Source organism: Castor canadensis, chromosome 12, assembly GCF_047511655.1.
Source record: "Castor canadensis chromosome 12, mCasCan1.hap1v2, whole genome shotgun sequence".
Classification (NCBI taxonomy): Eukaryota; Metazoa; Chordata; class Mammalia; order Rodentia; family Castoridae; genus Castor; species Castor canadensis.
The window spans coordinates 41,258,263-41,272,565 of record NC_133397.1 but is presented as its reverse complement, the minus strand read 5'-3'; the positions used below and the strand labels follow the sequence as shown (position 1 = coordinate 41,272,565).

Sequence of the window (14,303 nt, the reverse complement as noted above, 5' to 3'; positions counted from 1 at the left end):
TTCTTAGTGAGAATTTGAGCCTGCATGGGTAGAATATGATAAGGATTTTGATTTCTCTGAAGTGATGCTTTAGACATTCATGACCCAAGGATGGGGGTCTCACTCATGCTCTGTAAGGAGCCAAACTCCAACCTAATCTCATGAACAGAGACCTAAAGACTTAACCATCATCTGTGGTCAATGGGATGGATCTGTAGGCAATGGGATTGCTCATGAAGCTTAAATATTGTTTACTTGTGTGGATCTCTCTTAATTTCTGATACCTGAAAATTTCTATTTCTTGTAAGTTTGTGCACTTAAAATGTTATATGTATATAGAAATTCTATGTATTTGGAATAGAAAGGGGATTTCTAACATTCATTGGGCCCCAAATCAACTGTGTTTCAAATACAGGGCCTTGGATCATTGAATATTTCCATTTTATGAACAAATAAGTTCTTCTTTATAGTCACCTAACTTTATGGTAGGAAAAAATAAGAGTAAGGCTTTTATATGGAGGGACTAGAAGGTTGTGGGTACATATTTGGAGAATATGGGAATAAACAACTACACAGCCTTCTGGATTTAGTCATGAGGACCTTTTTTTTGGTGGTAGGGTTCTGGGATTTGAACTCAGGGCCTCATGCTCACTAGGCAGGTGCTCTACCACTTGAGCCACTCCACCAGCCCTTTTTGTGTTGTGTATTTTTGATAAGGTCTCTCAAACTATTTGCTCCAGCTGACTTTGAACCTTTATTCTCTTGATCCCTGACTCCTGAGTAGCTAGGATTACAGGCCTGAGCTACCGGAGCTCAGCTGAGAAACTATTCTTAAAAAGTTGTTCCAGTGTGAGTCTGCTGCCTGGAAGGTACCCAATGAGAGAGTCCAGAGGACACTAGTGACAGTCTATATTCAATGACCTTTCTATCCCCAACAGCTGACCATCTAGACTTCAGATGGGTAAGAACTGCAAACTGTTGACTCTCCCAACAATTGTCCACCAGACTGCCAACTGAGAAATGACAAATAGCAACACCCTGACCTGCCGTGTTTGTATTCAGGTCACCTCATTTGCCAACACCAGGAGATGATGGCCTCATAAAACTCTGAAATGGTCATTCTAGAAAATTCACAAGGCTTGGGACTCAGCACATTTACTTCACTGAGGAGCAATACGTAAAAATATCAAGAACTAGGGCAGCTGGAGAATTCACGCATGTCACCATTGTGAAGAGTTTCCGCACAAGGGGGATATGAGTGAACTATGGCATTTTGAGAATCCTAAGGAAACTCAATCCAACCCAAAACAAAATGGGATTTTTACTTACTTACTTCATTAATTTGCACACTGGGGATTGAACCCAGGTCCTGGCAAGATGAGTGCTTTACCACTGAGCTACATCCCAGCCCCCAAAATGGGATTTAATAGAGTTAGCCTTTGTTCAATCTTCCCCTCTCCTTCTCAATACTTACTCAAAGATAATTATTTTAAGGCTTTTGCTTGAAAGTGTCCTCTCCAACACAGACTTGGGAGGTTCCATGTTTATACAGCTGCTCGGACGTATAAGCATTATCTCATAATGATAAGGGTGACTCTCCAGCCACTAACCATACTCCAAGGTCCAGTTAAATTCCCAGCCCTACACGAAGTCTTCTCTGTCACCTCCAGCCCACTCTGACCCATCCTTTCCTCGACCCCAAATTTATTGGCTATTCCACTCACTACTCACATCATATATGCCTCAAGTTTTCCTGTCATTGTCCCAAATCGTTTTTATCTCTAATATTCTCATCAACTTTTAAGGTGTTGAGGTTTGGTCTGTAATCAGATTATAGGATTCCAAAGCCCAGGAATGCACACTGCACATCTTTATTTTAATAGGTGATAGCACTCACCCTACAATGAGGATGACACACAGCAGGGCTCCATACCTATGATCAGGCCATGGCTTATTTGCTCACTGCTCTTGGTTGGACTCCATGGTTTATTTACCACATAGTCAGAAACTGGGATGCTCTGGAACACAAAGGACCCTTGAGGAAGTGATTCAGCCTCACCCTGGTTTCATTTCCCACCTGCAATGTGGAAATGGCAGTTCTTCTGGTCTCTGCCACACTGGGAGAGAGAAGGTTGCTGTTGTTATTGTTCTTTTAATTATGTGACATAAATACAATCTAACTGTCTAACTGTAAATTCTTGGTGCAGGTGTGCCTCACTTTATGCAAATAAAATGGTTCTGAAAAATTGGATGAAAAAATGAGCTTTCACTAAATTAGGGTTTTTTTGTTTGTTTGTTTTTGTGATGGCTGTACTTGGGCTTTAACTCAGGGCCTCACACTTGCTAAGCAGGCACTCTACTACTTGAACCACTCTGCTAGCCCTGTCATCACTTAAGTTTGATATGGGCTTGTCACTTGTGAAGTTAAATATACAGTAGGGAGTAGAAGAAAAGAAGAAGAAGAAGAAGGAGAAGGAGAAGGAGAAGGAGGAGAAGGAGAAGAAGAAACGTGGTCAGCTTAAGTTAACTTTTAGACCCTGCCTTAACAGTGTCTTACCTGTTCCTTCTGTATCTTGTGTTTTGTCACCAACATCTCCAGCAGCCATGATGCCCACCTTGATCTCTTTCACCATTTTCCAGGAAAAAAAAAAATCCTATTACAGTAGCCATTTTGTGAATTTTATAGTTAAAAGCTTGAGTGTCCCTTGGTAACCCTAGTGACACATGCTTATGCCCTGCCTCCTATCTGAGAAATCACCCAAAGTCCCTGCCCTTAACCCATGACCTACAACTCCATGGACAGCCTTCTGGGAAGGACAGCCCACTTCCAAGGCTTTTCTCTTGAGATGTAGCCCTGTCTGGCCAGTCTGCCCAGTTTCCAGTCCTTGGGGATTCTGAAAAAAACAATAATTTCAATGGCTCACTGTACTTATCTGTTTTGAAGCTTCCATTTCCATTAGAAAGGTTGAGGTGGGTTGTTCTCTTTGTTTACCAGTTGAAGGTTTATCCCAATACTCATCCTTGGAATTCTACTTCTCTTTTCTTCTAAGGCCCTGCTTGGCAGTTATCCTTTTCTTCCCTTTCTTGAAACTTAATCCACATTTATAAATATGCCAAGTTTACTTTCTTTTATAACAAAACAAAATTGTCCTCTATTGTGCCTTCCTTCAAGTTATTAACCTATATTTTCCTCTCCCTCATGGTCAGGCAACATAATTTTCTACATTGGTTTGCTCCATTCTTCATCTCATACTCACTCCCTGGCCTAGGGCAACCTGGCTGCTGACCCCCTCCCCCGTGCTGTGCCATTGAAACTGCTCTCACCTTGGTCACCAGTGACTTCCTTTTGCTATGTAATGGCTGACAATGATAAAATTTAAGATTTAATCATTAATAATGAGGGATCATCATGCATCAAATGCTACCCTAAGTAAGTAATCATATACTCACACTTGAGTCCTTACAACAGCTATATGAGGTTCTTCTGTTTTATGAGAAAACAGCTTTACAGAGGCAAGGTAAGGTATCACTAGCTTTAAATTGATGAGCTGGGACCTAAACCCAATAAATTTTACCATCTGTATTAGTGACAGAATCTTTTTGAATTAAATACATATTCTCTCTGTCTCTGGCTCTCTCAAACTTGCTCCTGTTACCATGCCCTCCTTTGTACGACTGTTTCCACTCTGATTTTGCACGAGTCTACTGTCTCCTACTTTCAGTAGCTTCTTCTCAGTGCTTTTGGGTTTTTTTAGTGGATCAAACCCAGAGCTTTATACATCCTAGGTAAGCACTCTACCACTTGCAGCTAAGAATAACCTTGAATCTGACTCCATCTCTCAAGTGCTGAGATTACAGGCAAGCACAGCCACACCCAGTTCTCAGTATCTTTTTCAAGCTATTCGTTTTTGACCCATGCTCAAATGTCAGTGCTCTCCAAAGTGTACTTGGATCTCTCTTACTCTCACACTAGATAATCTCCTTGTGAGTCTGGGTTCCTTTTGTCTGCTGGTGACACAGTTACATGTCACCAGACAGGTCACGTGCCTGTTCTCCAGATCTGGGTATCTAACTGTCTCCTGAACATTTCTTGGACATCTTCTGGACACACAGATTCAGTAAGTCTTCAAATGAGCCTATCTAGTCTGCTTCCCCTGCCCTCTCCCCCTGAAAAAAATAGTAAGATCCTTCTCCTGTGTGTGATATTTCAGGGAAAAGCTCCATCGTCTGTCCTGTTGGTCAACCAAGTCACCTCCCATCTTCCTGTCCTGGAAACTCTCACAATGAGTCAGCCATTCACCAAGTCCCACCAGTTCTACCCCCTAAAGAGCTCACTCCCTTCCACCATCACTCCCCAAGTTCAAGCCTACCTGATTGTAACTGTCCCTCAATGCTCTCTGCACCCTCTAGCCATTGTTAGTCCCTTCTTTAGGTTAGTCCCTTCTTTAGGCTGTAAACTACAGGTTGGGTCAGGTATGCTCCACTTAGCTCTTGTTTTTGGACTAGCAGCTACTTGGGGTTTTGAGTTCTGCTCTGGAGTCTCATTCTGGCCCCCAGGCTACTTGGGAGACCACTGCAGCTAGGGAGATCATTATAAAATACCAAAGCTAATCTTTCCTTTGGCTAAAATTCTTTTTTTTTTTTTTTCAGTATTGGGGTTTGAACTCAGTGCTTCATGCTTGCTAGACAAGGACCCTATCACTCAAGGCATGCCCCCAGCCCTTTTTGTTTTAGTTATTTTTCGAATAGGGTCTTGCATCTTTGTCCATGTTAGCCTGGACCAAAATCCACCAATTTATGCCTCCACATAGCTGGGATGATAGGTGCATGCCAGCCAACATGCTCAGCTTTATTGATTGAAATGGAATTTCACTAACCTTTTTGCCCAGGCTGGCCTGGAACCATGATCCTCCTGATCTCCACCTCCTGAGTAGCTGGGATTATAGCTATGAGTCACTATACCTGGCTCAATTAAAATTCTTTAGTGCTTTCAAAAGACAGTCCAAGTTTATCATGATGTACTAGTCAGCTATTGCCACAACGACACTGTGAAACAAACTACTCCCAAGTTAGGTTTTAGAATAGTCCCTTATATCCGCAAGTCTATGAGTTGGCTATGGTTCATCTGGATTAGGCTAGAATTCCAGCTCCTGCATTCCAGGATTGAAGCTACATACAGAGAGACAATTAGGTGCAGGTCTGGGGACAGTATAAAGGGTCTCACAATAAAAGCCCTACTTCGTTATCCGAGTTCCCAGCACAGAATCTTGTCCACAGATGATCACCCAACATTTGTTGAATGACTAAATAAGAACAGATAAGACTGGCTGGTGGGGAAACCAAGTAGTTAACTGCCATATCTGTAACCTCCCCAGCATGCTGTTTTCTCATTCGTAAAGTGTCTCTAAGAATCTGGTCCCCTCACGACCACTTCCCACTGCTTGCTACTGAACCCACGCTCACAAAAGCTCTGCATCCAGTAATTTACACATTAATAAAAATACTACTTTGTGACCCTCTCTAGGGGTATGTCATCTAAGCTTTCATGGAGGAATCTATAGCAAGACATCATTTAATTCCTCTGCTAAGTAAGTAGTAAGGTGTATTGTCCTGCAGGTAAGTGTCATTCACAAACCAGATTGAACTCCGATTAGTTCACCACACAGATGTCAGCTCAACCCCCTTACAGCCATGTTACAAAAAGTTTCACTCAATTAGATGCTTTATTTTAAGCCCTCCAGGATGGAAGCTTTCTCTGCATGTACCATGCATAGCGACAGCTGTCACAGAGGACAATCTTCCCGTACCACACCAGCATTCCTGCCACCACCCTCATGATTAATCCTTCAGCCTGTGGTGTACACATGGTTCTTCCAGTCTGATCCCAGAATGCCCCTAGAAATAGGTCGTCTGAAATAAACATCAACTTCGCTTCAAAAAGATTCTATGCCTATGTGGTCATAACCCAAAAAAAGAGTCCTTTGGGGAAACAGGACATGTAAACAGCAGAGCAAAGGCATCTCTTGCATCCTGTTCCTTCCCTCCCAGTAGCGACTTCATTTTTGACCTGTCTCAAATCATCAGCTCTCTACTTTCTAAATCAGACTTGGTCAAGGTCTTTCCCTCCCCCTCCCCCTCCCCCTGATTTCCATGGACCCCCACCTCTCAACATAGCATTCGTTTGCAAGAACATTGTTTAAGTCAAATAACCAGCACCCTTGCTCCATGTTCCTGATAAAACAATTAAACTTGTTTGACAAGGATGCATCTTTAAGGCAGACTACTGGAGACAGGATTGGAAGGAATTCGGAGGTGCAGAGGAAGCTAATATTTATTAAGCAATTTCCACACACTGTTGTTCTATTGTTTTCCATACAGGATGCAGTTTAATCCTTACAATACTAATCTCTTTTTGTTATTGTCTCTTTTTGTAAATAAGAAAGCCAAAGCTCAGATGGGCTAATTAGTTGCCTCTGGGTTCCACGGCTAGTGATGAGTACAGATAGAATTTGACCCTAAACCCAACCAGTTTCCAAAATCCACATCCTCAGCACCTGCTACATGTCTGCATGTTGGAGTCTGCAGAATGAGAGAATCAAAGACAGTTCCAGACTCACCAGGTAACACAGAAATGTTTTGGTCAATCAATCAACAGTCCTCCTCCAATGAATAAACCTTGTAAGTGCCAAGTTAGGCACTATAGTGGACACACAGAAGTGGGTGATGGGCTCACTGCCTCCCAGTAGTTACAGTCCAGGAGAGGAGTAAAGCATCTTGTGGCCAGAGCCTTATCCACAATTGGATTAAAGCTCAGTTGTGTAGCAGAGTTCAGAGAGGACAGACCAGTATGGAGTGAATGAGGAGTGATCAGTCAAGGTTTAATTACAAGAAACTAAATTTAAAAAGAAAGAAGTTATTTAAAAATTAGCTAAGCACAGTGGCTCATGCCTATAATCCCAGCTACTCAGGAGGCAGAGATCTAGAGGATCTTGGTTTGAGGCCAGTCTGGGCAAAAAAGTTAGTGAGACCCCATCTCAATAGAAAACCTGGGCATGGTGGCATGTGCCTATCACCCTAGTTAAGTGGGAAGCATAAACAGGAGGATTATGGTTAGGGCTGGCCCAGGTGAAAATGCCCTGTCTCAAAAATAACCAAAGCAAAAACGTCTAGGGGTATTAGAGTGCCTGCCTAGCAAGTATGAGGCCCTGAGTTCAAACCCCAGTACCAGCAAAACAAAACCACAACAAAAAACTTAGTGGCAAAATCAAATGAGATACCATTTCATAGCCACTGTAATAAAAAGATAGATTGTAACAAGTGTTGGCAAGGATATGGAGAAAGTAGCATTGCTGTTAGCAGTGCAAAGTGGTGTGGTTGCTTTAGAAAAGTTTAGCAGTTCTCAAAAAAGTTAAATATTGTTTACATATGACCCAGCATTTCCACTCCTTGGCACATACCCTGGAGAAATGAAGACATAGTACCTACACAAAAATTTATAGATAAATGTTCCTAGGGACATTATTTATGAATAGCCAGAACATAGAAAGAATTCAAATGTCCAGCAACTGATGAATGGGTAAAGAATATGTGGTATATCCATACAATGAAACATTATTTAGTCATAAAAAAGAATGAAGTAATGATACATGCTACAACATGGATCAACCTTGAAAACATTATGCTCAGTAAAAGGAGCCAGACACAAAATAACATATATTGTAGATTTCATTTATATGAAATGCCCAGAATAGGCAACTCTGTGGAGATATAAGTAGATTAGTGGTTGCTTAAAGCTTGGAGCTGGAAAAGGGATGTAGGATTTTTAAAGAGGATAAAAATGTCCTAAAATTAGATTGTGGTGATTGCACAACCCTATGAATTTATTTCAATGAACACTTTTTTTTAATTTCTTTTATTCATATGTGCATACAATGTTTGGGTCATTTCTCCCCCCTTCCCCCACACCCTCCCTTTCCCCCACCCCCTCTTTCTCCCCCTTACCCCCTCACTACCAGGCAGAAACTATTTTGCCCTTATCTCTAATTTTGTTGAAGAGAGAGTGTAAGCAGTAATAGGAAGAACCAAGGGTTTTTGCTAGTTGAGATAAGGCTAGCTCTACAGGGAGTTTACTCGCCTTGCTTTCCTGTACATATGTGTTACATTCTAAATTAATTCTCGAACTAATCTTTTCTCTAGTCAATGAACACTTTAAATGGTATGTGAACTATATCTCAATAAAAATATAAGAGGAAAGCTTCCAGAATCTCTGAGAGCTGGAAAACCAGGATGAGAGGTCATACAGGCAGAAACAAGGCGCCAAGTTATGCAGACAGCTGGAAAAGCAGTCATCACAGCACAGTGCTGCTTGACCAGGCGACACCGACACAGAATTCAGCTGGAGGGAGCACAGAGATTCCTGACTCTGAAATGAAAATGGTCTGCAGCTGCCCCCGCTGGCCATCTGAATGGATTCTGCACTGCTTCAGCCTCTCAACACTAACTTGGGCTCTGGTTATTTTCTTGGAAGAGCCTAGGTTACATGGTCACACTTTAGCTGCACTGGAGACTGAAAAAGTGAGTCTCCCGCACTGTCAGGGTTGTAGGAGAAGTGAACTGTGCCTTAGAAGGGCAATTCTCCCAACACAGGAAGGAGGTGGCCACAAAGGATGACTAATTTTCTCAAAATGAAAGGAGTTTTAGCTACTACTCCCTTACAGCTGAGGGAACAAATTAAGTGGTTGAGAATTAAACCCTGAATTCTTCAGGAATTTGAGCAGGCCTCTAACCTCATGGGAAAATAAGACATGCATACCCAATCACGTGACACAGGAGCCAGTGTGACAGCAAGCTCTGGGCTGTGCAGCTGTAGGAACTTTAAAAGAGAGGTTACCCAAAGTAGGTTATTAGAGGAAATTCTCAAGTTCCAAGTCATCCTCACTTTCTTTGTGTTCTGGCCACCAGGAACTTCAGTGACAATAAAAATAAGAACCAACTGAGACAGATCAAAAAGACCCACCTCTCCCTGGGGCACCAGGCCAGGAGTTAAGCAGAGTTAAGCACCATTAAACTCTACCAAGTACTGGTAAATGCTATTAGAATTGTTAGTTCTGTGTTGAGCTTTCCTTAAATCTTTATTTTAAACACCCTTTTAATACTTTTTGTGAATGACTGAAACTATCAAGTGGCCATTTGACAAAGATCTTCCCTTACACCTGGCAGCCTTGAGCTGGGAACTGCCCTCATGGCAGTCCAGCTGTTTTAGACACTTTCCAATAACTCTGAACACACTCCAGCAACTGCAGAGAACCACTACAACCGTGGCTGAAGATATTCTCCAGCCATGACCACTCCAGACACCCTGTACTGGACTTGGAAATTAGCACAAGTCTTGAACTCCAGATGACCCTGCTTCCCTTGCAGCTATTCTCAGTCAGGCCAGAGGGGGAGCACGTCTCCTAGTGGCCCAGCAAAAGCCTGTGACAGGTGCAAACACTTCCTGCAAATGAAGGACTGTGCCTCAATTGGTGCAAACACACTTTCCCCCCTCCTAGGTATATAACCAGGCTGTTTTGCTCACTTCTTGAGTCAGCCAGGAAACACCTTCCTGTACTGGGGTTGCACCATTAGACCCAATAAAAGGCTTCTCTCAAGTGGTCTTTTCTTGTCTACTTTTGACCTTGATCATTATAGAGCACGCTGAGCTGGTAAAACAAAGAGAAGATGGCAGAAGCAGAGCAGTAGCAGCAGTGAAGGTGGCAGTGAGAGTTCCAGAGAGTGACCAGGTGTGAAGAGCAGAGGTGGCAGAGACAATGAGGGCTGTGAAGAGTTGAAGATGAGAAAATGGGTCCTTATCACCGGGATAATATCAGGGAGCTGCCAAGCCGTAAGGGTCAAGGGTCCCAGTGCCCTAGCCCTGAGAGCTGTAACTCTAGCCACTGTGGATGCTGAGGGTCCCAATATCTGAGGCCCACTCAGAAGCCAGCTGCTGCTGCACTCTGCTGCTGGAAGCTGAGCTCACAATAGCCACCAAATGGTTAAAGCCCAGAGCGACACCTGTGACCCTAAGTCTCTGGCTTTTGAAGCTTGGAACAATAGGCCCAAGCTCTCAGGGCATGGGTTGCTTAAGGGCCCAGGACGCCAACACAAGGAGACTTCTTGCCTACACAAGGACCCCAGTCAGCCGATCCGTAAAAAAACTAGTCCTCCACATATCAGGCAGGAGCACACAGGCAGTGGGTTCTTCGTTTCCTTTGCTTTGTCCCTTTGCACATAGGAGCAGGAAACAGAGCAATGGAACTAGGGCTGCTTTTGAGGTGGATTCATGGGGGTGGGGGCACAGGGACAGTGGGGGGAGGGTCATATTATTTCCGATTTAGGATGCTGAGACTTTTCACCAGATGACTTCTTTTTCTCCCAGTGTCTCCTATGAATGCAGGATAAATTGATCCCTTCTCAGACCAGCCCACATCATTTCTTTGCGTTTTTGAGTTCTGTTTGGAACTCTAAATCTTTGTTCCATCTGGGTAGCCGGGATGATGTAGAGCAGGCCAGAAGAGGCTCTGGCCCTTTCACCATAGTTCATTTCATTTTTATGCTCCCTTTCTATCTGGCTTTTCTTAATAGCTTTGAGATGAATTTCCTTTCAGCCTTGCTCTGGCCTTGTGAAAGCAAAGAGTTGACTTATTAGGCTCAATAGGAACATTTATTTATCTGGTTTTCATCAAGATATATAACAAATTTATATAAAATCTTAGCACATCAAAAACATCCTAATATATAAAAAATAAGTATGGTTTATTTAATGGTTTTGCAAAGCTTTAACATAAAATATCAACATAGTAAATTAATTTACTAAGTGGCATCTTAACCTGAAGTCACTTATACCACTATGGGGCAGATTGAAGAGGTTAATTTTAAGAAAGTCTCACCGTAGAGCTTTAAAAAAAAAAAAATCACAATATCATACATAAAAGCAAAGATGATGTATTCACCATCAATAAAGTTAATAGCAGCCACAGCACCATTTGCTAGAAATTCACTTTGAATCTGAATTATTTTAAATAAGCCATCACACATAAGGATAAGAAAGAAAAAATTCCCTGCTCAGTTTCCATTAATTTCCCAGCCAGTAACTTTGAAATAGTGTAGAATTTACAGGTCAGCAGCAAAAACTCACTCAACCAGGTAGAAAATGGGCTATATCTCTCTGGTGTCCAACTGAAGACCCCACTTAGAAGCTATTCCCTGGTTCTTTAAGTCTTTTAAGTGTATCATTTCTTGATTTTAACTGAGCTAATGCCTCTCCCCACGATACAGGGAAATGTGAACGAATTGGGTTTTCTCTGCATTACAAAGGTATTATCCAGGCCCCCCAAAGTGGCAACCTACCCAGATCAGTGTTAAAGACTGCGCCACACCAGCTGAGAGGAAGACATGAGGCACAAATGCTGGCGTTTGTCATTGGCAACTTAGGAATGCTAAAGAACTAGAAGAAAGAAACATGTCTGCTCAGTTGTAACCCATGACAGGAGTCTGCCTTTTTATTTTGCCCTGCTCTAAAGAAGAAGTGCTGATAATTGAGGATGGCCATTTTACTGCTTCATTCATGAAAAGCTTGAACTCTAGACATTTGATGTCGCTATCAAAGGTCATCCATCCAGTCTCAGAAACATGCAGTGACTGAAGGAAGATGGCATTCATTATAACTTTCATCTATCTTGTGGGCTGCCTGAGGTAGACTGTATGCTAATATTCATATGGCCTTATAATAATGTGCATGACACAAATACATGGTATTGCGCCTAGTGGAAACAAGATTTTTATTTTTATTTATTTATTTTTTTCTTTTATTATTCATATGTGCATACAAAGCTTGGGTCATTTCACCCCCCTGCCCCCCCTCCCTTACCACCCACTCCACCCCCTCCCTCTCTCCCCCACCCCCTCAATACCCAGCAGAAACTATTTTGCCCTTATTTCTAATTTTGTTGTAGAGAGAGTATAAGCAATAATAGGAAGGAACAAGGGTTTTTGCTGGTTGAGATAAGGATAGCTATACAGGGCATTGACTCACATTGATTTCCTGAGCGTGGGTGTTACCTTCTAGGTTAATTCTTTTTGATCTAACCTTTTCTCTAGTTCCTGTTCCCCTTCTCCTATTGGCCTCGGTTGCTTTAAGGTATCTGCTTTAGTTTCTCTGTGTTAAGGGCAACAAATGCTAGCTAATTTTTTAGGTGTCTTACCTATCCTCACCCCTCCCTTGTGTGCTCTCGATTTTATCACGTGCTCAAAGTCCAATCCCCTTGTTAGCCAGGTATGATGGCACACACCTGGAATCTCAGGACTCAGGAGGTTGGAGGCAGGAGGATTGTGAGTTCCAGGACAACCTGGGCTGTATAGGGAGACCCTGTGCCAAAATACCAAGAACTGTAGCTTAATAGTAGAACACCTGGGGTTTCCTTGATAAAGACAAAAAAGAATGCAGAAAAACCAAACCAAACCAAACAAACAAAAAACCACCCAAAACAAAAACCTATAATTTTTGGAAAACTAGTTTTGAAATTTTTCTTTTACTTTATAAAGAAAGGACTGGAGGTATGGCTCCAGTAGTAGAATGCCTGCTTTACAAGTCCAAAGCCCCAGGGATTTTTTGGTACTGCCAAAAAAAAAAAAAAGAGTCTCATATTGCACATGGTGGTACACACCTGTAATCCCAACATTCAGGAAGCTGAGGCAAGAGTATTGCAAGTCTCAGGCCAGTCTGGGCTACATTGTGATAAAGACAAAATTGTAAACAAATTCGGAAAAGATATGATACAAAGAGGAAGCAAGATAAGAATTATAGCTGAGTGCTGGTATTACACCTGTAATCCTAGCTACTCAGGAGGCAGAGATCAGGAGGATCAAGGTTCAAAGCCAGTGCAGGCAAATAATTCTTGAGACCCTATCTCAAAAAAAACCCATCACAGAAAAGGGCTGGCAGAGTGGCTCAAGGTGTAGACCCTGAGTTCAATCCCCAGTACCACAAAAAAAAAAAAAAGGGAATTATAACATATAATATCTGTAAACAGCAGTGAGAGTTACTAATCGATAATCACCATCCAATACTGGCCCCTGGGCTAGACTTTCTCTATAGTATTTTCTTTTATCTATAACAGGACTTGAGGTACAAATTATTATGTTTGTTTTACCTATACATAAACTGGGGTTCCCAGAATTCACATTGACCTAAAATCAGCCAGCTGATAGAACTGAGATTTGAATCCAGATCTGTTTGTCTCCAAAGCCATTGCCCCAAGAGTCAGAGGAAAACTAAAAGACGTAACTGTAGAGGGAGCAACCTCTTCCTGTCAGAACCAGATGAACAGGTCAAATCCTACTCTGTAGGCTCCCTGTTCGAGACCACCTGACAAGCCTTCTGTCAGCCTAGTCCTCCTTCAGACATGTAACTACTGTTGGGCTCGTAGCCTTCACCTTTACAAATGCTCAGTCTTGTGTGTGGGGGAGGCTGTGACTGACATTGGCATAGCCCACAATCCCTCAGCAGCCATTCACTGATCACCGTTCAAGTAATTATCTCATTCGCAAAGGATGACCTTACACTTCAACCTTGGGACTGCCTGGCTTTTTCTCTATAGACTAAATGCTAGACTGTACTTTCAGAGAAAAAGCTACTACTTAGACTCAACTGTGCACATGTGCTGGGCCAGGCTAACCTACCTACAGAGGACAGCTTTTTTAAAATAAGTGTGGAATGTGTGTTATAGTTGTTTTTCTCAATTTGTGGCTTGTCTTTTAACCTCATTATTTCTTGGCAGGCAAATTTTTTTTTTCATTTCTATGCATTAAAATTTATCAGTCCTTTCTTTTATGACCTCTGGTGTTAATATCAAGCTTATAAAGCCTTTCCCCACATTGGTATTATATAGAAATTCTCCTGTGTTTTCATCAAGGATTTTATGGCTTCATTTTTAAATCTTTGATCCATCTGTAACATATTAGATACACGAAGCAAGGTAGTGATCCAATTTTACTTTAGTTTTGCAAATGGCTGCTAAGTGGTCCAAAAACCATTTTGTGTTGCTTTTTTTTTTTTGGTACTGGAGTTTGAACTAGGGCCACTCTACCAGCCCTTTTTTGTGATGGATTTTTTTTGAGAACTATTTGCCTGGGCTGGCTTTGAACCTCAGTCCTCCTGATCTCTGTCTCCTGAGTGGCTAGGATTACAGGCATGAGCCACTGGCACCCGGCTCTTTTTTTTTTAAGATAATGCTTAGGAATGCAGTTAGGAAATGTGGAAGATGTTACTGCCATCCCACAGAGTA

At 42.1% G+C, this 14,303-nt stretch overlaps 1 non-coding gene across 1 annotated transcript; it reads right to left on the bottom strand.

Annotated features, from left to right (window-relative positions):
- Positions 1–587: 587 nt before the first annotated feature.
- Positions 588–665, bottom strand: Trnat-agu (transfer RNA threonine (anticodon AGU)). The gene has a single exon. It is a non-coding gene; the product is annotated as a tRNA-Thr (tRNA).
- Between the last annotated feature and the right edge of the window lie 13,638 nt (positions 666–14,303).